This window comes from Pristiophorus japonicus, chromosome 6 (genome assembly GCF_044704955.1).
Source record: "Pristiophorus japonicus isolate sPriJap1 chromosome 6, sPriJap1.hap1, whole genome shotgun sequence".
Classification (NCBI taxonomy): domain Eukaryota; kingdom Metazoa; phylum Chordata; class Chondrichthyes; family Pristiophoridae; genus Pristiophorus; species Pristiophorus japonicus.
In genome coordinates, this window is record NC_091982.1 from 35,503,666 (window position 1) to 35,529,685 (window position 26,020).

At 48.1% G+C, this 26,020-nt stretch overlaps 1 protein-coding gene across 2 annotated transcripts in view; it reads left to right on the forward strand.

Moving 5' to 3' along the window:
- Positions 1 to 26,020, forward strand: part of chrdl2 (chordin-like 2) — a 122,634-nt gene that overhangs the window by 11,640 nt on the left and 84,974 nt on the right. The window lies entirely within an intron of this gene.

Here is a 26,020-nt window from a genome sequence, read left to right on the forward strand (position 1 = left end):
GCTGGTGAAACATGGTCCATTGTCGCTGACAAGGACGTCGGGCAAGCCATGGTTGGCGAACATGGCCCGGAGGCTTTCAATGGTGGCTGTGGACGTGCTGGATGACATGATTACGCATTCAATCCATTTGGATTAAGCATCCACAACTACCAGAAAAATCTTTCCAAGAAAGGGGCCGGCAAAATCTATGTGGATCCAGGAGCATGGTTTGGAGGGCATGACCACAGACTCAGTGGAACCTCCCTTGGTGCATTGCTCAGTTGCAAGCAAGTGTTGCACTAATGCACGCATGACTCGAAGTCCGAGTCAATGCCGGGTCACCAAACGTGTGACCTGGCAATTGCCTTCATCATGACAATGCCTGGGTGGGTACTGTGTAGGTCACGTATAAATGTTTCCCTCCTTTTTTTGGCAAAACCACGCGATTACCCCATAAGAGACAATCCGACTGGATGGACATTTCATCTTTGCGTCGGTGAAACGGCTTAATTTCATCTTGCATTTGCCCAGCAATGACTGACCAGTTCCCATTTAAGACACAACTCTTTACTAATGAAAGCACAGGATCCTGGCTGGTCCGGGTCCTGATCTGGCGAGCTGTGACCGGTGACCCCGCGCTCTCAAAAGCATCCATGACCAGTAGCAAGTCTGCGGGCTGTGCCATTTCAACCCCAGTAGTGGCTAATGGTAGCCGGCTGAGAGCATCGGCACAGTTTTCAGTGCCTGGTCTATGACGGATAACATAGTCATAAGCGGATAATGTTAGTGTCCATCTTTGGATGCAGGACGAAGCATTGGTGTTTATACCTTTGCTCTGAAAACAACAAAATGAGCGGCTTGTGGTCAGTTTCAAGCTCAAACCGAAGTCCAAATAGGTATTGGTGCATTTTCTTAACCTCATATACACATGCTAACGCCTCTTTCTCGACCATACTATAGGCTCTCTCAGCCTTAGACAGACTTCTAGACGCATATGTAACCAGTTGGAGGTTGCCCGATACATTGGCTTGCTGTAACACACAACCGACCTCGTACGATGAGGCGTCACAAGCTAGCACTAAACGTTTACATGGGTCATAGTGTACAAGTAACTTATTTGAACATAGCAAGTTCCTGGCCTTCTCAAAGGCTGTGTCTTGAGATTTGCCCCAAACCCAGTCATCACCCTTAGGTAGCAACATGTACAAAGGCTTTAACAATGTGCTCAACCCGGGTAGAAAGTTACTGACATAGTGTCACGACCAGTGATCAGGATGTCGTCTTGAAACACAATGGTGCGCGGAACAGATTTCAGCAAACTCTCCATGTTTCTCTGGAAAATGGCTGCAGCTGAGCGAATCCCAAAAGGGCACCTGTGGAATATAAACAGCCCTTTGTGTGTGTTGATGCATGTCAGTCTTTTCGAAGATTCAGCCAGCTCCTATGTCATGTAGGCGGAGGTTAGGTCCAACTTGGTGAAAGACTTCCCCCCCGCTAACGTTGTGAACAGGTCATCCGCCTTGGGCAGCAAGTACTGGTCCTGTAGTGAGACTCAATTAATCGTTACCTTGTAGTCTCCGCAGATTCTAACCGTGCCATTGCTTTTTAATACCGGAACAATTGGACTGGCCCACTCATTTAACTCGACTGGCGATATGATTCCTTTGCATTGGAGGCTGTCCAGTTCGATCTCAACTTTCTCCCTCATCATGTACGGAACCGCCAGAGCTTTGTGATGGACGGGCCGTGCATCGCGGCCTAGATGGGTTTGTACCTTCGCGCCTGTGAAGTTGCCGATGCCTGGTTCGAATAGCAAGGGAAACTTGCTCAGCACTTGAGAACACGAGGCGTCATCCACTGAAGATAGTGCTTTGTTGTCGTTCCAATTCCATGTAATCTTTTCTAGCCAGCTTCTGCCGAACAGCGTTGGGCCATTGCCTGGAACAATCCACAATGATAGGTGATGCACAGCTCCATCCCATACGATACCTTCACTGCCGCACTTCCAATGACTGGTATGAGCTCCTTGGTGTAGGTACGCAGCTTTGCATTAATCGGGCTCAGTTTGGGCCTTTGTGCTTTATTGCCCCACAGTTTCTCGAAAGCCTTCTGGCTCATTATTGACTGACTCGCACCCGTGTCCAACCCCATGGATACTGGAGCTCCATTTAATTTGACTTCCAGCATTATAGGAGGGCTCTTGGTGGTGAAGGGATGTACCCCATACTGTTCTTCCTCAGGTTGAGTTGCCTGTGCTGCGTGATCCGCGCCGGATTGATCATCCTCTGCCACGTGGTATGTCGCAGCACATTTGCACATTTACTGGAGGTGCCCCATCATTGCACAGCCTTTGCATATGTAGTGCTTGAATCGACATTGATGGGCCCGATGATTACCCCTGCAGCGCCAACACAGTGCTAATGGATTCACATTCACCCCCGATGGCGGACTCTTAGTCATCACAGGTCTTGCAGCCGCAGATGTATAAGCCCTGCCATTTGCAATTCGGCCTGCTAGCGATGTCATTTTATGCACAGTACTTGCCGGTGAGCTTCGATGTTAAGAAGATATCGGTTTGGTGTTATCGTCCTTGGCCATGCAAGCCTGGGCGATCGCGATGGCCCTGCTCAGGTCTAGGGTTTCGGCAGCCAGCAGCTTTCGAAAAATGACTTCGTGGCTGATGCCCAGCACGAAAAAGTCCCGCAGCATTTGCCCCAACGCAGTTCCAAAATCACAAGGTCCCGCGAGGCGTCTCAGGTCGGCGACATAATCCGCCATGTCCTGGCCCCCAGAGCGATGGTGCGTGTAAAAATTATATCTGGCCATGAAGATACTCTCCATCGGCTTGAGGTGGTCCCAATCCAGCATGCATAACTCTGTATATTCCTTCTCCATTGGTTTTGTCAGTGCGAGCAGATTCTTGATGAGGCCATATATTTTAGGCCCAAAGACGGTGACGAGAACTGCCCTGCGCTTGGCCATGTTCATGTCTCCTTCTCACTCGTTGGCCACGAAGTATTGGTCGAGACGCTCGACGAAGGCTTCCCAATCATCACCCTCTACAAATCTCTCTAATATTCCAACGGCAGCCATGGTTACACGAAAGTTCGTATTCTGTTACTCGTCGTCAATTGTTGTGTATAGAAGAACTCCACGAGGCTGAATACTGTGAGCTAAACTTAGTGTGACCTTAGTCTTCTTTATTACAACTCCAGAGTGCCTAAACAACATGGCAGCCAACCTTTTATACTGGCCCTGCACATGTGTGCAGGTGACCATTTGGACTCCAACAGTTGCGCCCTCTGGTGGCAAGTATTATATAGTTACAAACATATCGCATTCAACTGCGGGGCTGGAGATTGGTAGCACAGCACTAGCCTTCCGTGCAACGTCCTCCAGGTGGGGTTAGTAGAGACCTCCAAGGCAAAGTTCTCGCCCTGAAGTGGCGTTCGAGCTTCGCAGAGCTTTTGGGAGTGAGTCTCTGGAGCTCGCAAGGAATTGTGGGCAATTAAAAGGATTATGATTTAAAGGGGCAATGCACTCCGAACTAATACAAATTAAAATGCAATGAAAAAATGCATTTTTCAGCCTCTACTCCCTTTCAAACAAAAATCAACATTAAAAAGAAATCCTAAATGTGAATATTGAGCTCTTAAAGCTGAATTCCTCCTTCAAACCTCAAAAAGTGGGGAAACTGCTTCAGCACTAACATAAATGGCTCAGCAAGCCAGGTAAGAGTCTCGCATGCAGCACACCAGCTTTGTGCACGGGGTCAGCACTGCAAGACAGGCCCTCTAACCAAAGGGGACAGGAGACCCTCCAGAAAGAAGGATGTGGGAGTACTTCACCGAGGCTGTCACTGCCAGCAGTGTCGTCCTCCCCCACCGCACCCCCCCCCCCCCCCACCGCCACCACCACCTGGCTCCAGTGCCCAAAGAAGCTTCATGACCTCAGACTACAGGTCAAGATCAGTAAATGCATCTTCAAAAGCCGTCTCCTACAAACTGCACCATTAACCTCACACACTGCTCAATGCACGACCCCCATCCCCAATCAATCACCTACCAACAATCTGCACCAATCACTAAGCATAACTCCCATTCCTAGCCTCATCTCGTCCCCTTAGAGGAGACAGTGCATGCCATTCATGGCAGGGGCATGGCTCAGCCTTTGGCCAGGGATGGTGTTTAAAGGATAAAAGATAAAAGATAAAATGGTACCCTCATACGTTATCCTCCTGGTATGCACCTCTTGCTTTCCCACCCTCCAGTCAGCACAACAGCCAGAGGTTGTGGTCCATATCAGTACCAATGACATCGGTAGAAAGAGGTGAGGTCCTACAGGCAGAGTTTTGGGAGCTAGGAGAGAGACTAAAAAGCAGGTCCTCAAAGACTTCTGGGAGTGTAGTATAGATCCCTAAACAATCAGAGGGAGATAGAAGAACAAATATGTGGGAAAATTGCTGCAAAGTGCAAAAACTATAGAGATGTAATAGTGGCAGATTTCAACTACCCTAATATTAACTGGGGGGAAAAGAAGTGTCAATGGTAAAGTGAGTGCAGAATTCCTAAAATGCATTAAGGAGAACTTCTTTAGCCAGTATGTAACAAGCCCAACAAGGGAGGGGGTGGTTCTGGACTTGGTTTTGGGGAATGAAAAGGGGCAGGTGGAAGGGGTATCAGTAGGAGAGCATTTTGGTGCTAATGATCATAACTCAGTAAGATTTAGGGTTGGTATGGAAAAGGACAAAGGACCAGGAAAAAAATTCTCAATTGGGGTAAAGCCAATTTTGCTGAGCTGAGATGGGATTTGGCCAAAGTGGACTGGAAACGGCTACTTGATGGTAAATCAGTGTCAGAGCAGTGGGAGGCATTCAAGGAGGAGATCCTGAGGGTACAGAGCAAGTATGTTCCCTTAAAAAAAAATGATTGGGCTAACCAATCTAGAGCCCCCTGGATGTCAAGGAGCATACAGGGTAAGATAAAGAAAAAAAGGGAAGCTTATGACAGATTCTGAGAATGCAATACGGCAGAAACTAGAGGAGTACAAGAAGTGCAGGGGTGCAATTAAAAGAGATATCAAGAAAGCAAAGAGAGAGCATAAAAGAATGTTGGCAAGTAAAATCAGAGAAAACCCAAAGATGTTTTATAAATACGTTATGAGCAAGAGGATAACTAGAGAAAGAGTGGGGTCAATTAGAGACCACAAAGGAAATGTGTGTGGAGGCAGAAGAAGTGGGTAAGATTCTTAATGAATACTTTGCATCTGTTTTCACAAAAGAGCGGGGTGATGCATTCTTTGCAATGAGAGAGGAGTGTGAAATATTAGATGAGATAAACATAGTGAGAGAGAAAGTATTAAGGGGCTTAGCAGCTTTGAAAGTGGATAAATCCCCTGGATGAAATGTATCGCATGCTGTTGAGAAGCAAAAGAGAAAATAGCAGAGGCTCTGACCATTATTTTCCAGTCCTCTCTGGCTACAGGTGTGGCGTCAGAGGACTGGAGGACTGATTACGTTGTACCTTTGCTTAAAAAGGGAGAAAGGGATAGACCGAGTAATTACAGGCCAGTCAGCCTAACCTCAGTGACGGGAAAATTATTGGAAAAAATTCTGAGGAACAGGATAAATCTTCATTTGGAAAGACATGGATTAATCAATGACAGTCAGCATGGATTTGTTAAGGGAAGGTCATGTCTGACGAACTTAATTGAATTCTTCAAGGATGTAACCAGGAGGGTCGATGATGGGCAGTGCGTATGATGTAGTGTTTTTGGATTTTGGCAGTCTGGTCACGAAAATAAAAGCACATGGGATCCAGGGCAAAGTGGCAAATTGGATTCAAAATTGGCTCAGAGGCAGGAAGCAAAGGGTAATGATTGATGGGTGTTTTTGTGACTGGAAGGCTGTATCCAGTGAGGTTCCGCAGGGCTCGGTGCTGGGTCCCTTGATTTTTGTGGTATATATCAATGATTTGGACGTAAACGTAGGGGGTATGATTAAGAAGTTTGCAGATGACACTAAAGTAGGCTGTGTGATTGATAATGAAGAAGAACGCTGCAGATTGCAGGAAGATATCAATGTACTGGTCAGGTGGGTGGAACAGTGGCAAATGGCATTCAATCCGGATAAATGTGAGGTAATACATTTGGGGAGGTCTAACAAGGCAAGTGAATACACATTAAATGGTGTGACACTGAAAAGTGTAGAGAAACAAAGGGACCTTGGAGTGCAGGTCCACAGATCCCTGAAGGTAGCAGGCCAGGTAGATAAATTGATTAAGAAGGCATATGGAATACTTGTCTTTATTAGTCGAGGCATAGAATACAAGAGCAAGGATGTTATGCTTGAACTGTATAAAACACTGGTTAGGCCGCAGCTGGAGTACTGTGTGCAGTTCTGGTCACCACATTACAGGAAAGATGTGATTGCACTGGAAAGGGTGCAGAGGAGATTTACAAGAACGTTGCCTAGACTGGAGAATTTTGGCTATGAGGAAAGATTGTAGATGTTGGGTCTGTTTTCCTTGGAACAGGAGATCTCATTGAGGCATATAAAATTATGAGGAGCCTAGATATAGTGGATAGCAGAGGGGTCAACAACCAGGGGGCATAAAGTTAAAGTAATTGGTAGAAGGTTTAGAGGGGATTTGAGAGGAAATGTCTTCATGCAGAGGGATGTGAGGGTCTGGAACTCACTGCCTGAAAGGGTGGTAGAGGCAGAAACCCTCAATATATTTTAAAAGTACTTGGATGTGCACCTGAAGTGCCGTAACCTGCAGAGTTACGGACCTAAAGCTGGAAAGTGGGTTTAGGCTGGATAGCCTCTTGTTGGCCGGCACGGACATGGTGGGCCAAAATGGCCTCCTTCCGTGCTGTAAACTTCTATGATTCTATGAATACATTATCACACAATCTAAGCTCCATTCACAAGTGCATCAGAAAACCAAAATTCTAACATTTGTCATTTTACTGTCACTGTAGGCCTGGAAAAGCAACCTGTGATCATAGAAACATAGAAACATAGAAACATAGAAAATAGGTGCAGGAGTAGGCCATTCGGCCCTTCGAGCCTGCACCGCCATTCAATGAGTTCATGGCTGAACATGCAACTTCAGTACCCCATTCCTGCTTTCTCACCATACCCCTTGATTCCCCTAGTAGTAAGGACTTCATCTAACTCCTTTTTGAATATATTTAGTGAATTGGCCTCAACAACTTTCTGTGGCAGAGAATTCCACAGGTTCACCACTCTCTGGGTGAAGAAATTCCTCCTCATCTCAGTCCTAAATGGCTTCCCCCTTATCCTTAGACTGTGTCCCCTGGTTCTGGACTTCCCCAACATTGGGAACATTCTTCCTGCATCTAACCTGTCTAACCCCGTCAGAATTTTAAACGTTTCTATGAGGTCCCCTCTCATTCTTCTGAACTCCAGTGAATACAAGCCCAGTTGATCCAGTCTTTCTTGATAGGTCAGTCCTGCCATCCCGGGAATCAGTCTGGTGAATCTTCGCTGCACTCCCTCAATAGCAAGAATGTCCTTCCTCAGGTTAGGAGACCAAAACTGTACACAATACTCCAGGTGTGGCCTCACCAAGGCCCTGTACAATTGTAGCAACACCTCCCTGCCCCTGTACTCAAATCCCCTCGCTATGAAGGCCAACATGCCATTTGCTTTCTTAACCGCCTGCTGTACCTGCATGCCAACCTTCAATGACTGATGTACCATGACACCCAGGTCTCTTTGCACCTCCCCTTTTCCTAATCTGTCACCATTCAGATAATAGTCTGTCTCTCTGTTTTTACCACCAAAGTGGATAACCTCACATTTATCCACATTATACTTCATCTGCCATGCATTTGCCCACTCACCTAACCTATCCAAGTCGCTCTGCAGCCTCATAGCATCCTCCTCGCAGCTCACACTGCCACCCAACTTAGTGTCATCCGCAAATTTGGAGATACTACATTTAATCCCCTCGTCTAAATCATTAATGTACAGTGTAAACAGCTGGGGCCCCAGCACAGAACCTTGCGGTACCCCACTAGTCACTGCCTGCCATTCTGAAAAGTCCCCATTTACTCCTACTCTTTGCTTCCTGTCTGACAACCAGTTCTCAATCCATGTCAGCACACTACCCCCAATCCCATGTTAACTTTGCACATTAATCTCTTGTGTGGGGGACCTTGTCGAAAGCCTTCTGAAAGTCCAAATATATACCACATCAACTGGTTCTCCCTTGTCCACTCTACTGGAAACATCCTCAAAAAATTCCAGAAGATTTGTCAAGCATGATTTCCCTTTCACAAATCCATGCTGACTTGGAACTATCATATTACCTCTTTCCAAATGCACTGCTATGACATCCTTAATAATTGATTCCATCATTTTACCCACTACCGATGTCAGGCTGACCGGTCTATAATTCCCTGTTTTCTCTCTCCCTCCTTTTTTAAAAAGTGGGGTTACATTGGCTACCCTCCACTCCATAGGAACTGATCCAGAGTCAATGGAATGTTGGAAAATGACTGTCAATGCATCCACTATTTCCAAGGCCACCTCCTTAAGTACTCTGGGATGCAGTCCATCAGGCCCTGGGGATTTATCGGCCTTCAAGCCCATCAATTTCCCCAACACAATTTCCCGACTAATAAGGATTTCCCTCAGTTCCTCCTCCTTACTAGACCCTCCGACCCCTTTTATATCCGGAAGGTTGTTTGTGTCCTCCTCAGTGAATACCGAACCAAAGTACTTGTTCAATTGGTCCGCCATTTCTTTGTTCCCCGTTATGACTTCCCCTGATTCTGACTGCAGGGGACCTACGTTTGTCTTTACTAACCTTTTTCTCTTTACATATCTATAGAAACTTTTGCAATCCTTCTTAATGTTCCCTGCAAGTTTCTTCTCGTACTCCATTTTCCCTGCCCTAATCAAACCCTTTGTCCTCCTCTGCTGAGTTCTAAATTTCTCCCAGTCCCCGGGTTCGCTGCTATTTCTGGCCAATTTGTATGCCACTTCCTTGGCTTTAATGCAACCCTGATTTCCCTTGATAGCCACGGTTGAGCCACCTTCCCTTTTTTATTTTTACGCCAGACAGGAATGTACAATTGTTGTAGTTCATCCATGCGGTCTCTAAATGTCTGCCACTGCCCATCCACAGTCAACCCCTTCAGTATCATTCGCCAATCTATCCTAGCCAATTCACGCCTCATACCTTCAAAGTTACCCTTCTTTAAGTTCTGGACCATGGTCTCTGAATTAACTGTTTCATTCTCCATCCTAATGCAGAATTCCACCATATTATGGTCACTCTTCCCCAAGGGGCCTCGCACAACGAGATTGCTAATTAATCTTCTCTCATTACACAACACCCAGTCTAAGATGGCCTCCCCCCTAGTTGGTTCCTTGACATATTGGTCTAAAAAAACCATCCCTTATGCACTCCAGAAAATCCTCCTCCACCGTATTGTTTCCAGTTTGGTTAACCCAATCTATGTGCATATTAAAGTCACCCATTATAACTGCTGCACCTTTATTGCACGCACCCCTAATTTCATGTTTGATGCCCTCCCCAACATCACTACTACTGTTTGGAGGTCTGTACACAACTCCCACTAACGTTTTTTGCCCTTTGGTATTCTGCAGCTCTACCCAGATAGATTCCACATCATCCAAGCTAATGTCCTTCCGAACTATTGCCTTAATTTGCTCCTCAACCAGTAATGCTACCCCACCTCCTTTTCCTTTTATTCTATCTTTCCTGAATGTTGAATACCCCTGGATGTTGAGTTCCCAGCCCTGATCATCCTGGAGCCACGTCTCCGTAATCCCAATCACATCATATTTGTTAACATCTATTTGCACAGTTAATTCATCCACTTTATTGCGGATACTCCTTGCATTAAGACACAAAGCCTTCAGGCGTGTTTTTTTAACACCCTTTGTCCTTTTAGAATTTTGCTGTACAGTGGCCCTTTTTGTTCTTTGCCTTGGGTTTCTCTGCCCTCCACTTTTCCTCATCTCCTTTCTGTCTTTTGCTTTTGCCTCCATTTTGTTTCCCTCTGTCTCCCTGCATTGGTTCCCATCCCCCTGCCATATTAGTTTAAATCCTCCCCAACAGCACACGCAAACACTCCCCCTAGGACATTGGTTCCGGTCCTGCCCAGGTGCAGACCGTCCGGTTTGTACTGGTCCCACCTCCCCCAGAAGCGGTTCCAATGCCCCAGGAATTTGAATCCCTCCCTGCTGCACCACTGCTCAAGCCACGTATTCATCTGTGCTATCTTGCGATTCCTACTCTGACTATCACGTGGCACTGGTAGCAATCCCGAGATTACTACTTTTGAGGTCCTACTTTTTAATTTAGCTCCTAGCTCCTTAAATTCGTTTCGTAGGACCTCATCCCTTTTTTTTACCTATGTCGTTGGTACCAATGTGCACCACGACAACTGGCTGTTCTCCCTCCCTTTTTAGAATGTCCTGCACCCGCTCCGAGACATCCTTGACCATTGCACCAGGGAGGCAACATACCATCCTGGAGTCTCGGTTGCGGCCGCAGAAACGCCTATCTATTCCCCTCACCATTGAATCCCCAATCACTATTGCTCTCCCATTCTTTTTCCTGCCCTCCTGTGCAGCAGAGCCAGCCATGGTGCCATGAACTTGGCTGCTGCTGCCCTCCCCTGATGAGTCATCCCCCTCAACAGTACCCAAAGCAGTGTATCTGTTTTGCAGGGGGATGACCACATGGGACTCCTGCACTACCTTCCTTGCACTGCTCTTCTGTTGGTCTTCCATTCCCTATCTGGCTGTGGACCCTTTCCCTGCGGTACGACCAACTCGCTACACGTGATACTTACGTCATTCTCAGCATCGTGGATGCTCCAGAGTGAATCCACCCTCAGCTCCAACTCCGCAACGCGGACCGTCAGGAGCTTGAGGTGGATACACTTCCTGCAGATATAGTCGTCAGGGACACTGGTGTCGTCCCTGAGTTCCCACATGGTACAGGAGGAGCATAACACCCGACCGAGCTCTCCTGCCATGACTTAATCCTTAGATACACTTAAATTGGCAACAACAATGTTAAAAGTTACTCACTGATATAGGAGAGAAAAAAGAAAAACTACTCACCAATCACCAGCCAATCACTTACCCTCTTGGCTGTGACGTCACCTTTTGATTTCTTTCTACTTCTTTGTGCCTTCTCCCTGTAGCTGCACAAGTACGCCTTTTATAGGCCTCTCCACGCACCTCCGACGCTGCTCCTGACTGCCGCCGACACTGGGCCCCGGACTCCCTGCTGTGCCTTTTATAGGCCTCTCCACGCACCTCCTCGACGCTGCTCCCGACTGCCGCCACTTCCATTAATACTGAGCAGGGCAGAACCATATAGTATATTGTGATCCTTACACTGAAGTTTGCAATATTAGTACACCTACACACATCCATGTAGTTAATGAGCACCTGGAGGTAGCGCTGGTTGAAAAGATGAGGAGGAGAAAGGAGCAATGGCTGAGGTGAACCAATTGAGTGCTGAAATGTCAAAACAGCAGCAAGAAGAAGGAAAAAATTGCAGGAGCTATAATGCGCATAGTTTGTCTTGGCAAATCAAAGACAAACAGGGAGAATCTAATTTTCACAGTCAAGGAAACCAAGATTTAAATGGTGTTGTTCTGTAGTGAATAGCATGGAATCTCACCAGTGTGTGTTTTAAAAAGTTATCCAGCAACCACTTCTGGAGATGCAGATGTCGGATGAGGGCAGGATTAAGTTCAGCTGAATATTCCTTGTAGTAAAATAGCTGTCAGGCACTCACTGTTAAACCTCATTCATAAATAACAGCCACTTGGGTAAAAAGGTTCCAGAATTCTCAGCAAGCACGCAGGGGCGGGAAGGGGAATTTTAACTTTTGCTAATTGTGTAAAACGTGCGATATTGGCTCAGCCACCCTTTATACACTTTTCCTAATTATCATTTCCATTGCTCGCCAGAATTATCTCAGAGCAGTCAATGCCTTCAAGGGGAAGGAGAGAAAACTGGTGAGGAAAAAAGTTATTTAAAAAATAAAGGCCTAGAAATTCGATAAGGCCCAAAACCGGCGGTGGCACTGCGGGGCGAGATTTACGCTGGCCGTTTAGAAAGTTATTAAGGTATTTTGGTGCTGCCTGCTGATTTGAATGATTGTAGCGAACACCCCAGTGACATACACTCTGCTACAAGCTGCGCACTCAGCAGGAGGCCCAATATTGTGTCGCTGTAACATTGCTGGAGTGAGGCTGCATTCTCTTAAAGCAAGGCTGTAATTTTTTTTAAAGCAGTCTAAAGCCCTTAAAGCTCAACTGACTTCTGAAAAAAAACATGACAAATCAATCCAAACTAAGCAGGCTTCAGCTCTTAAAGCTGAAACTTCCTTCTGCATGCAAAAAATGGTAAAAATGCTTCAGCACAAACACAAATGGCTCAACAGGCCAGGGAAGGGGCATCCAGGGTCTTGTATGCAGCACTCCAGCTTTGTGCAGGGGGTCAATACTGGAAGAGAGGTCCTCTACCCACAGGGGGCCAGGGGGCCCTCCAGAAAGAAGGATGTGGGACCAGATCGCCGAGGCCGACACTGCCAGCAGTCTTTCCTCCAGGATCTGGCACCAGTGCCCAAAGAAGTTTCATGACCTCAGACAAGTGGTCGAGGTCACTGAATACATCTTCAAAAGCCGTCTACCAACTGCACCACTACTCTCACACACTGCTCAATGCATGACCACTCCCATCATTCATCTACTAACAATCTCTACCAAACATGAGACACACCTCATATTCCTAGCTTCACCTCACCCCCTAGTTTCACCTCACTCCTGTGGAGGAAACGGTGCTGGCCATGCTTGGCAGGGTCATAGCTGAGCCCTTAGCCAGCGGCGGGGTTGAAAGAATACAAGTTGACGGTATCCTCATATGTTATTCTCCTTCTCACATCCCACTTCCCCCTTATCCCACTTTCTTCTGATATGCAAGCTGCACACAGTGTAAGTGTGCACCTCTTTCTCTGTCCCCACCTCACCACAACCCTACCCTTGTCCCTTCCTCATTTCACACAACCATGAAATCCAGCCTGCCCAGCCACTGGTTCACCAAGAAGGGAGAGACGAGAGAGAAGAGGGAGAAGAAAGAGGGAGAAGAAGGAGAAGGAGGAGGTGAAGAAGAAACACCATCACTCGATTTGACACTCCCAGCCACCAGCTCCTCGAGGTTGTTGTGCAAGGCCATTTGCAGTCACTCCCACGGAAAGTCAGCAACCTTCCACCAGCCATGCTGCAGCCACTGGGGTATTACATCAGTAGTTAGGCAAGGGCAGACACAAGACAGTCACTAAGGGAATGTACTAGGGTGATGAGTTGATTTCTTGATGTAATATTTGACCTATAAGTGGATAAATTTAGGTTGGACAGTTTGCTTTGTGATGGCTTTTATTTCAGCATTATGGCCAAGAGGACACTGTGATGGTCAGTAACAGAGAGAGGTGTGGGTCTAATGTTGAAAGGGGAATTGGGGTTGTGTTCACTGGTACCGCAGGCAGATGACTTGATCCTGGATATCCCAGATAGAAAGAGGCTGTCCGGGATGCCTCCTTCCTTCTGCTTCCTCCCCTTCTGCTTCTTCCTCTTCTGCTTCCTCCAATTCCCTTTGCGAGCAGCTTGTCCTTTTTGCTGTCTTTGCTTCATGTAATGTTGCAGTCCAAGGGAACTGCAACTAGAGCCCCCAAGACTGTGAGCAAGTAGTCTTCTCAGAGGCCTTTCTTTAAGATCCAAAGCATTGCAAGCATCCGGCAGCACTCCATGCATTCCTGGCACACTTGAATAGCTTTTGAAATGTAATACACCCAGACACTACTCCAACTACAGTATGCGGATGCCGCCTACGTCTGCGCACATGCAGAGGCTGAACTCCAAGTCATAGTCAATGTATTCACTGAGGCGTACAAAAGCATGGGCCTTACACTAAACATCCGTAAGACAAAGGTCCTCCACCAACCTGTCCCTGCTGCACAGCACTGCCCCCCAGTCATCAAGATCCACGGCATGGTCCTCGACAACGTGGACCATTTCCCATACCTAGGGAGCCTCTTATCAACAAGAGTATTGATGATGAGATTCAACACCGCCTCCAGTGCACCAGTGCAGCTTTCGGCCATCTGAGGAAAAGAGTGTTCGAAGACCAGGTCCTCAAATCTGCCACCAAGCTCATGGTCTACAGGGCTGTAGTAATACCCGCCCTCCTGTATGGCTCAGAGTCATGGACCATGTACAGTAGACTCCTCAAGTCGCTGGAGAAATACCACCAACAATGTCTCCACAAGATCGTGCAAATCCCCTGGGAGGACAGACGCACCAACATTAGCGTCCTCGACCAGGCCAACATCCCCAGCATTGAAGCACTGACCACATTTGATCAGCTCCGCTGGGCAGGCAACTTTGTTCGCATGCCAGACACGAGACTCCCAAAGCAAGTGCTCTACTCGGAAGTCCTTCATGGCAAATGAGCCAAAGGTGGCCAGAGGAAGCATTACAAACTCACCCTTAAAGCCTCCCTGGTAAAGTGCGACATCCCCACTGATACCTGGGAGTACTTGGTCAAAGACTGCCCTAAGTGGAGGAACTGCATCCGGGAGGGCGCTGAGCAACTCGAGTCTCATCGCCGAGAGCATGCAGAAATCAAGCGCAGGCAGCAGAAAGAGCGTGCGGCAAACCAGTCCCACCCACCCCTTTCCTCAACAACTGTCTGTCCCACCTGTGACAGAGACTGTGGTTCTCGTTATTGTGTTCCTAACACAGATGAGGCTGCACACAGGGAGGTTAAAGTAACAGTGACCTCAGTCTTTATTAAGACACTCCTGAGTGAGGAACAGGCCTTAGGGGCCAGCTTATATACAGTGCTCCCAACGGATGCTGGGATCCCTTGGGACTTCAGGGGATGAGCTCCCTGGTGGTGGAACATGGGAGTGCATGCTTTACAGATACACAACATCACTCCACCCCTAAAGTCAAAGTGAAAATTATTTACAAGGTGAGGCGGTCGGGAGCCTTTCTTTCCCTGGTGGACCGCCTCGGTACAAATGTCTGTTCTGGTGCATTGGCTGTGCCCTCGCTGGCCTGGCGTGTTGTTGGCTGTGCAGGGCTGCAGGGTGAGCCTGGCCTTGCTGGGCTCTTGGGCGTAATGGGTTTGATTTCCTGGTCCGGCGTGGTGTCGTTGATCCTTTGGGTGTGTGTTGTGGGCTCGAAAAAGGTGGTGTCTGCTGTGGGTTGTTCAGGGCAGTCTGTGAACCGCAGCCTCGTTTGGTCCAGGTGCTTTCTGCAAATTTGTCCATTGTCTAGCTTGACTACAAACACCCTATTCCCTTCTTTAGCTATCACCATGCCCGCGATCCACTTGGGACCATGTCCATAGTTTAGCACATACACAGGGTCATTCAGATCAATTTCCCGTGACACAATGGCGCGACCATCGTTTACATTTTGTTGCTGCCGCCTGCTCTCTACCTGATCATGTAGATTGGGGTGAACCAGCGAGAGTCTGGTTTTAAGTGTCTTTTTCATGAGTAGCTCAGCCGGGGGCACCCCTGTGAGCGAGAGGGGTCTCGTGCGGTAACTGACCAGTACTCGGGACAGGCGGGTTTGGAGTGAGCCTTCTGTGACTCATTTAAGGTTCTGTTTGATGGTTTGTACTGCCCGCTCTGCCTGCCCATTGGAGGCTGGTTTAAACGGGGCCGAGGTGACATGTTTGATCCCATTGCGGGTCATGAATTCTTTAAATTCGGCACTGGTGAAACATGGCCCGTTGTCACTGACCAGTATGTCAGGCAGGCCGTGGGTGGCAAACATGGCCCTCAAGCTTTCAATGGTGGCGGTGGCGGTGCTTCCCGACATTATTTCACATTCAATGCATTTTGAAAAAGCATCCACCACCACCAGGAACATTTTACCGAGAAACGGGCCCGCATAGTCGACATGGATCCTCGACCATGGTCTGGAGGGCCAGGACCACAAACTTACACAGGATTCTAAGTCAGAGTCGATTACGGGCCACCACACGTGGGATCTGGCTGTCGCTTTCATCATTATTATACCCGGATGTGTGCTGTGGAGATCCGAGATGAACGTCTCCCTGCCCTTTTTTGGTAGCACTATGCGGTCACCCCACAACAGGCAGTCTGCCTGAATGGAACGGCTTTCGCCGCTGGAACGGCTTGATTGGCTCTTGCATTTCAATGGGGATGCTGGCCCAGCTCCCATGCAGTACACAGTTTTTTTACTAGGGGCAGCAGAGGCTCTTGGCTGGTCCAAGTCCAAATCTGGCAGGCCGTGACAGGTGATTTATCATTTTCAAACGCTTCCATCACCATCAACAAGTCTGCGGGCTGCGCCACCATCAACAAGTTTGCAGGCTGCACCATTTCCAACCCCGTGGTGGGCAATGGTAGCCGACTGAGAGCATCCGCATAGTTCTCGGTGCCTGGCCTGTGGCGGATTGTATAGTTATACACTGATAGCGCGAGTGCCCACCTTTGTATGCGGGCTGAGGCATTAGTATTTATCCCCTTGTTTTCAGCGAACAGGGATGTGAGGGGCTTGTGATCGGTTTCTAGCTCAAATTTGAGGCCAAACAGGTACTGATGCATTTTCTTTTCCCCGAACACACACGCTAATGCCTCTTTCTCAATCATGCTGTAGGCCCTCTCGGCCTTAGACAAGCTCCTGGAAGCATAGGCGACAGGTTGCAACTTCCTCGCAATGTTGGCTTGTTGTAAGACACACCCGACTCCATACGACGACGCGTCACATGCTAACACAAGTCTTTTACACGGGTTATACAATACAAGCAGCTTGTTGGAGCATAAAAAGTTTCTGGCTTTCTCAAAAGCAATTACTTGTTTTTTTCCCCCATACCCAGTTCTCACCTTTGCGCAATAACACATGTAGGGCCTCTAAGAGGGTGCTTAACCCCGGTAGGAAGTTAACAAAATAGTTGAGAAGTCCCAGGAACGACCGCAGCTCCATGACGTTCTGTGGCCTGGGCGCATTCCTGATAGCCTCTGTCTTCGTGTCTGTGAGCCGAATGCCGTCTGCCGCGATCTTTCTCCCCAAAAACTCCACTTCTGTTGCCATGAAGACGCATTTCGACCTCGTCAGCTGCAGCCCTACGCGATCCAGTCGCTGGAGGACCTCCTCCAAGTTTTGTCGGTGCTCGACGGTGTCCCGACCCGTGACCAATATGTCGTCCTGAAAAACCACCGTGTGTGGTACCGACTTGATTAGGCTCTCCATGTTTCTCTGGAAGATTGCTGCAGCCGACCGAATTCCAAACGGGCATCTGTTGTAGATGAACAGTCCCTTGTGCGTGTTGATGCAGGTGAGGCCCTTCGAAGACTTTTCCAGCTCCTGCGTCATGTAGGCCGAAGTCAGGTTGAGCTTGGTGAACATCTTGCCTCCTGCCAGCGTCGTAAATAGGTCGTCTGCCTTAGGTAGTGGGTATTGGTCCTGTAGCGAGAAAAGATTAATACTTACTTTATAATCGGCACAAATCCTGACCGTGCCATCACTTTTGAGTACTGGAACAATCGGGCTGGCCCACTCGCTGAATTGCACTGGGAAGATGATGCCCTCGCGTTGCAGCCTGTCCAGCTCGATTTCCACTCTCTCCCTCATCATGTGAGGTACCGCTCGCGTCTTGTGGTGAATGGGTCGTGCCTCTGGGACCAAGTGGATCTGCACCTTCGCCCCGGAAAAGTTTCCAATGCCTGGCTCAAAAAGGGAAGGAAATTTGTTAAGAACCTGGGTACATGAGGCCTCATCGACATGTGATAGCACTCGGATGTCATCCCAGTTCCAGTGGATTTTGCCCAGCCAGCTCCTTCCAAGCAGTGTGGGGCCATCGCCCGGGACAATCCAGAGTGGCAGTTTGTGCACCGTGCCCTCGTAGGTGACCTTGACCATGGCGCTGCCCAGGACAGTGATAAGCTCTTTGGCGTACGTTCTCAGTTTTGTGTGGTTGGTGCTCAGGGCTGGTCTGAGTGCCTTGTTGCACCACAGTTTCTCAAACATCTTTTTACTCATGATGGATTGGCTAGCGCCAGTGTCCAGTTCCATGGTAAACCATTCAATTTTACGTTTAGCATTATAGGTGGACATTTCGTCGAAAATGTGTGCACCCCATGTACTTCAGCATCTGGCTCCTCTCTCTGAGGCTCGAAATTGCTTTGATCCACCATGGACCAATCTTCCTCTGCCACATGGATGTTAACAGGTTTTGCAGAGTTTGCAGCTCATTTGCAAGCTCGTTGGAGGTGCCCCATTGTTCCACAGCTCTTGCCAATATACCCTTTGAAGCGGCTGAATGGAAGTCTCCACAACGCCAACAAGGTGTGAATTGCAATGCATTCATCCTTTGTTGTGGACTCTGAGTCATCTGGGTCACCTGAGGCCTGCTGGCAGTTGCAGACTCGTGGTTTCTGCCCTGTACATTTCTGCTCGCAAACACAGTTCCGGTTAATTTATGAACATTGCTAGCACTTGTGTGCTGAGAGATTAGTTTGGTGTTATCACTGGTGGACATAAACGCCTGTGCTATCACAATGGCCTTACTGAGGGTCGGTGTCTCTACGGTCAAATGTTTTCGTAGGATGGTCTCGTGGCCAATACAAAAAAGTCTCTGAGCATTTGCTCCAGGTAGCCATCAAACTCACATTGTCCTGGAAGTCGCCTTAGCTTGGCGACGTAGCTCGCCACTTCCTGACCTTCAGATCGCTGGCATGTGTAGAACCGATACCACGCCATCAGCACGCTCTCCCTCAGGTTAAGATGCTCCCGAACCAGTGTACACAGCTCCTCATATGACTTATCTGTGGGTTTCACCGGAGCCAGAAGATTCTTCATGAGGCTGAAGGTCAGTGTCCCGCAGACTGTGAGGAGGACCGCTCTCCTTTTTGCAGTGCTTCCTTCTCCGTCCAGCTCGTTGGCTACAAAGACTCATTTTTAGAGTGGAAGCAAGTCTTCCTCGATTCCAAGGGACTGCCTATGATGATGATGATTCCAATAAAATATAATAAACACTCCAAAAAGTGAAATCGAATCTTACCTGAAAGATGTGTGTGTCCCTTTAAGAGTTGCTGACAGCATCTCTGTACAACTGCTGCATGCATGTTCTTCCGTGTGTGGTTAGGGGAGAGTGGTATCGAGTGCGACAGCATCAATTCAGGCATTGCACGCTGATTGACATCATGATCTGCACATTTACATGGGAGAGGAGAGCACAGGCAACGGCAGCACTGCCGACCTCTCCAGAATGGCAGTCGCCGTGTCGGGAGCAGGTGGAAGGGAGGCGGCCGCCAAGCTTTCAAGAAAACCGTCCCTAATGGCCGGCACCACAACATCAAATTTCACAACCAAGAAATTTAAAGTCAGTTATTATTGACATAACCCAATCAACCGGCTTACAAAGAATCTAATACAAGCTGGCAACTGTCAGTGCCTTCTACGATATCGCTGCACATCTGGATCAAATCAGTCTGCTGTTTTTGTTTTATAATTTGTTTACTATTATTACAATTTGAACCATTGATAAAACGTGAGGGCCGGAATTTTCATTACCTGCGTGGGTCGGCATAGCAGATCAGAACCGCATTGTTCTTTTCATTCAGTTCCTCAGAGCGACTTTCCCTTAATGGCGCCTATTAAGGCAGGTCTGCGTGTTTCCCAGCCCTATTAAATGGTGCGGGTCTGGTGACGTCATCGATGACTCATTTCCAGCAGGGATATTTAAAGCCGCCTTGGCCACATTGCATTTAAAGGTTCTTCTAGGAGTGTGTGGGCAGTTCATATCATCATCTGGTTAGTGCTCAGCCTGGCAGAGATGGCTTCATAGAGACAGAGGGCTGCACCCAGGTTTGCAGATGACTCCCTACATATTCTTGTGGAGGGAATCAGAGCACGCAGGGAGGTCTTCTTCCCTGCTGATAGGTGCAAGCGACCTCTCCAGGAGACTAAAAGAGTGTGGCTCCAAATAGCAGAGGAGGTCAACAGCAAGCATGTGGTGAGGAGAACCTGGGTACAGTGTTGGAAGCACTTCAATGATCACATGAGATCAGGAAAGGTGAGTAAAAAGCCACACTGACCTTGATCCTGCTGTGCCTGTCATCACATCCCCATAACTCTGCCTTCCCAAGCCTACTCCTGCACATCATTACTCACACCAACATACCTTGCATGTCCACCCATCCCTTGCAGTCTATCTACATGCTCACATCCCCGTCTGACTAACAACCCCTCACACTCACCCTCAAGCTAATGCAATCATACCAACTAACACCACACAAGGAGGGCACTTGGCATTGGCACTCTGGCATTGGCATCACACTCCCTCAGTCATCCTCTAAAGATCTGACCCACACAATCCTTACACTCGTGCCATTACTCTCACTCAAACTTCTCTTCTTTCCCTCCTTACAGGAGAAGAGAACCCACAATAACAAGAGGGAGAGAGCCGGAAGTGGCCATCCATTCTTCGCCACTTTGACACCAGCAGAGGAGGTCACCCTGGAGGTCTCAGAAGTTGCGGAGCAGCTGGCAATGGGAGAGAGAGAGGGAGACCTCTCATCAACCCGGTGACAGAATTACATCTCATACAGCCACATGGCATACAGCAGTCACCAGTGAATGTTCATCATGTGCATAATGGTATCGTTACCCATTCTTAATATAACATTTCTAAATCATCTCTTTACTCTCCCACAGGTACATCAAGAGCACCCCGCAGCCCATCTTCCACTGTCCAGGTGGAGGAATAAGACGACTTCTCAGAGGAGCCTCCGGCCTCTGAGGGTGCACCATCACCAGGCATAAGCACACCCAGCACCAGCACAGATACACACACCTTGGTGGGTCCTATGTGAGATAGGGTAGTGTTGTCACCTGGTGTCTCACAATTCACAAGTGAGCAAGAGGAGATGGTGGAGACAGGAACAGCAGTGGAGACTCCTCACTGGAGGGCACAGGCCACTCCCAGCTCTGCTCAGCTGTATGCAGACACAGTCTCAAGGGTCATCGAGAAAGAGGGCGATCCTGGAGGTTCGGGAAAAAGTGCAGGCTCTGACAGGTTTTGTGACTGAGATGTCTGCAAATGTGCAGAGATGGAGGAGTCCATTTCCAACATGAGCATCACCATCTCACAGACGAGGCGAAGGTAGGCTCTTCCATGGAAAGGATAGCCACCTACATGGAGCAGCTAATGCGCCATTCACATGAGCACATGCTAGCTATGGAGAACAAATAGCAGAGGCTCATAGACCTCCTCTCTAGGAGAGATGTAATTGCAGACTTGGGTCCTCATCACCCCACTGCTGGGCAGCAAGGTGCTCTTCAGCTCCTTGCCAGCAGGGAAGTGCGAGTGGCCCATGAGAGGGATGATGGTGAGAGGGGACATGGAAGTGGGGGCTCCTCTCAAAGCGCTCACACTTCTCCCTCATTTCCTCCCCTCAGTCAGAGCTCCAGATGCTTCCTCGGATCGCAATGGCCAAGGCTGCCCCTGCACAGTCGCAGGAGCAGCAGACTTTGGTGGGCCAGGGAAGTGAGCAACCTGCCTCTACCTCTGCTGAAGCCACAGGGTTTGCACCTCGTAGAAAGACGGGAAAACAAAAAATTAAACAGAAGTAGATGCACATGGGTAAACACATGGGTGTTTAAAGAAGTGTTTTTGTTAAGGTTCCTGTTACTGTTATAAAACTATTTGCTTTCACAACTTTCTGGTCATGCCCATTTTTGTCTGCTACTTTGGAAGTTGCTTAGTGAGTTGGAGTGAATGGTGAGACATAACGGGGGTCAGTGTGAAATGAAAGGTTTGGTCATTGCAGGAATGCTTTATGATGTTGTTGCAGGAGCAACGGGTGCGGGGGGGGAGCGGTTGGTGGGAGAGGATGTAACCTGGCACAGCATGTGTCAGGCATATGGATGGAAGGCAGAAAGTTATGTAAATTTGGCCATGATGAGGCCATCCCTGGCCTCCCAGCCAGCAATGTGTTCGGGTCCTACTGGCATCTGGACCTCAAGTTCCTTCTGCTTCTCCTCGCCATCCAGCTGATGATCCTTGTCCTGCTCCTCTGAAGAGGATGTGTGCTCAGCGCTAATCCAGTCACCTATTGTAACAGGTGGATCGGACAGCATTGACACTCACTGCTGTTCATGAGCACTTCGAAGATCTCCTCAATCGAGAATCTGCCTTTGACTTGAGTGTTCTCAACTCCATCCCGCAGCATGCTACCCGCCACCACCTCAGTGAGACCCCAATACTGCACGAGGTAGAAAAAGCCATAAGACAGCTTAAAACAACAAGGCTATGGGAGTGGATGGAATCCCTGCTGAGGCACTGAAATATGGCGGAGAGGCACTGTTGGCACAAATACATGATCTCATCTCTCTCATCTGGAGGGAGGGAGCATGCTGGGAGATCTCAGAGATGCAGTGATCGTGACCATCTTTAAATAAGGGGACAAGTTCGACTGCGGCAACTACAGAGGAATCTCCCTGCTATCAGCCACTGGGAAAGTCGTCGCTAGAGTCCTCCTCAACTGTCTCCTCCCGGAGTCACAGTGTGGATTTCGTTCCCTACGGGGCACAATGGACATGGTTTTTGCAGCGTGACAGCTGAAGGGAAAATGCAGGGAACAGCGCCAGCCCTTATACATGGCCTTCTTCGACCTTACAAAGGCCTTTGATACCGTCAACTGTAAGGGTCTATGGAGCGTTCTCCTCCGTTTCGGATGCCCCCAAAAGTTCATCAACATCCTTCGCCTGCTCCACGACAACATGCAGGCTGTGATTCTTACCAACGGATCCATTGCAGACCCAATCCACGTTCGTGCTTCTATGTTCCACCTCACAGTCAACAAGCTCCCTGCTAGACTGGAACTAAACTACAGAACCAGTGGAAATCTGTTCAACCTTCACCATCTCCAGGCCAGATCCAAGACCACCCCAACCTCTGTCGTCGAGCTACAGTACGCAGATGACACCTGCGTCTGCGCACATACACAGGCTGAACTCCAGGACATAGTCAATATATTTACTGAGGCGTTCAAAAGCATGGGTCTTACACTAAACATCCTTAAGACAAAGGTCCTCCACCAGCCTGTCCTCACTGCACAGCACTGCCCCAAAGTCATCAAGATCCACAGCGCAGCCCTGGACCATTTCCCATACCTCGGGAGCCTCTTATCAACAAGAGCAGACATTGACGACGAGATTCAACACCGCCTCCAGTGCGCCAGTGCAGCCTTCGGCCGCCTGAGGAAAAGAGTGTTCGAAGACTAGGCCCTCAAATCTGCCACAAAGGTCATGGTCTACAGGGCTATAGTAATACCCGCCCTCCTGTATGGCTCAGAGACATGGACCATGTACAGTAGACATCTCAAGTCGCTGGAGAAATACCACCAACGATGTCTCTGCAAAATCCTGCAAATCCCCTGGGAGGACAGATGCACCAACATTATCATCCTCAACCAGGCCAACATCCCCAGCATTGAAGCATTACCACACTTGATCAGCTCCGCTGGGCAGACCACATGCTAGACATGAGACTCCCAAAGCAAATGCTCTACTTGGAATTTCTTCACGGCAAACGAGCCAAAGATGGGCAGAGGAAACTTTACAAGGACACCCTCAAAGCTTCCCTGATAAAGTGCAACATTCCCACTGACACCTGGGAGTCCTTGGCCAAAGACCGCCCTAAGTGGAGGAAGTGCATCTGGGAGGATGCTGAGCACCTCGAGTCTCATCGCCGGGAGCATGCAGAAATCAAGCGCAGGCAGCGGAAAGAGCGTGCGGCAAACCTGTCCCTTACCCTCAACGACTATCTGTCCCACCTGTGACGGGGACTGTGGTTCTCGTATTGGAATGTTCAGCCACCTAAGGACTCATTTTAAGAGTGGAAGCAAGTCTTCCTCAATTTCGATGGTATTGCCTATGATGATGATGTTGATCTATTGGTTGAATGATGTGCACATTTCATAAATAACATGTTCATGGGTACCCAACATAGTATACATGGAAAGTACAACTGGAAACAGGCTTTTCAGCCTTTCTATTGCCTCAACCTTCTTCCTACAAAGCAGAGCTCAAAATTGCACACAACATACATCCTCTATATACCAGATCTATATACTTCTTATTTGACCCTGAACTGAGCTTCTGTCCTCATATCCTCTCCTTCACCAAGACTGCCTACTTCCACCTCCATAATATTACCCGTTTCCATCCCTGGCTCAGCACCTTTGTTGCTGAAACCACCATCCGTGCATTTGTTATCTCCAGACTCAACTATTCCGATCTTCTCCTGGCCGGCCTCCATACACTTTAGCTCATTCAAAACTCTGCTGCTCGTATCCTAACTCATACCACATCATGTTCACCCATAGCCCCTGTACTGCTGACCTACATTGGCACCCGGTCCTACAACATCCCAGATTTAAAATTCTCATCCTGGTGTTCAAATCCCTCCATGGCCTTGTCCTCCCATATCCCTGTAACCCCCTCCAGCCTACAACCCTCTGAGATCTCTGCGCTACTTCAATTCTGGCCTCTTCTGCATTGCCAATTTTCATTGTCTCACCAGTGACAACTGCCTAGGCCCCAAGCTCTGGATTTCCCTCTAAATCTCTCAGTGATTCTACCTCTCCTCCTTTAATACAGTCCATGAAGCCTACCTCCACCTGTTCTAATATGTCTTTATATGGCTCGGTGTAAAAGTTTTGTTTGATAAAACTCCTGTGATCGCCTTGGTATATTTTGCTATGTTAAAGGTGCTATAGAAATGCAAGTTGTTATTGTTGTTATATATATATAAAGCAAGTCGTCAAATATGACTATAATTATACTCCAATGATCAGGCTGGTATCTGTTGATTACAATGTGCAATCAACAGACTAGAGTTATACTGTTGACTGTGGATCCCACAGAGGTCAGCCAGAATTAAGCGCTACACCCACATGCTTGTACACATGTCACAATGCTGATCCCTGCACAGATGTTTTTATTTTTATGAAAGCATCGACAGATACATTGGAAATCTCCCAACATTAAAAACATTGAAAAGTAAGGTTAGAATGTGTCTAAAAATTCCCACAGATTACCTGTACTCTTTTAAAATAAAGCTTCGCACCAGGTCAAAGTTATACTGCACCTGGTGCAAATGCAAATCAGCAACAGCTGTCCTCCTGGAGGGAATTTCAAGCTGTTTGGCTTGTATACTTGAAAGTATTTATATAGCGCCTTTCATGACCATCGGACGTCTCAAAGCGCTTTACAGCCAATGAAGTACTTTTGTAGTGTAGTCACTGTTGTAATGTGGGAAACGCGGCAGCCAATTTGCACCCAACAAGCTCCCACAAACAGCAATGTGATATTGACCAGATAATTTGTTTTTGTTATGTTGATTGAGGGATAAATATTGGCTAGGACACCGGGGATAACTCCCCTGCTCTTCTTCCAAACAGTGCCATGGGAGCTTTTAAATCTACTTGAGAGGGCAGATGGGACCTCAGTTTAACATCTCATCCGAGAGACGGCATCTCCGACAGTGCAGCACCCCCTTAGCACTGCACTGGATTATCAGCCTAGATTTTTGTGCTCAAGTCTCTGGAGCTACTTTCCTGTTTTCATATCAACACATAATTGGTAACATACTACACCCCATGTCTGCATTGAAAATTGGATCTCATAGGAATCACTACAGAAATATTGGTTACGAATTAAAAGAAAGCAAAGAAAGACTTACATTTATATAGCGCCTTTCACGACTACCGGACATCCCAAAGTGTTCTACAGCCAATGAAGTACTTTTGGAGTGTAGTCACTGCTGTAGTGTGGGAAACGCGGCAGCCAATTTGCACACAGCAAGCTCCCACAAACAGCAACGTTATAATGACCAGATAAACTGTTTTTGTTATGTTGATTGAGGGATAAATATTGACCAGGACACTGTGGATAACTCCCTTGCTCTTCTTCA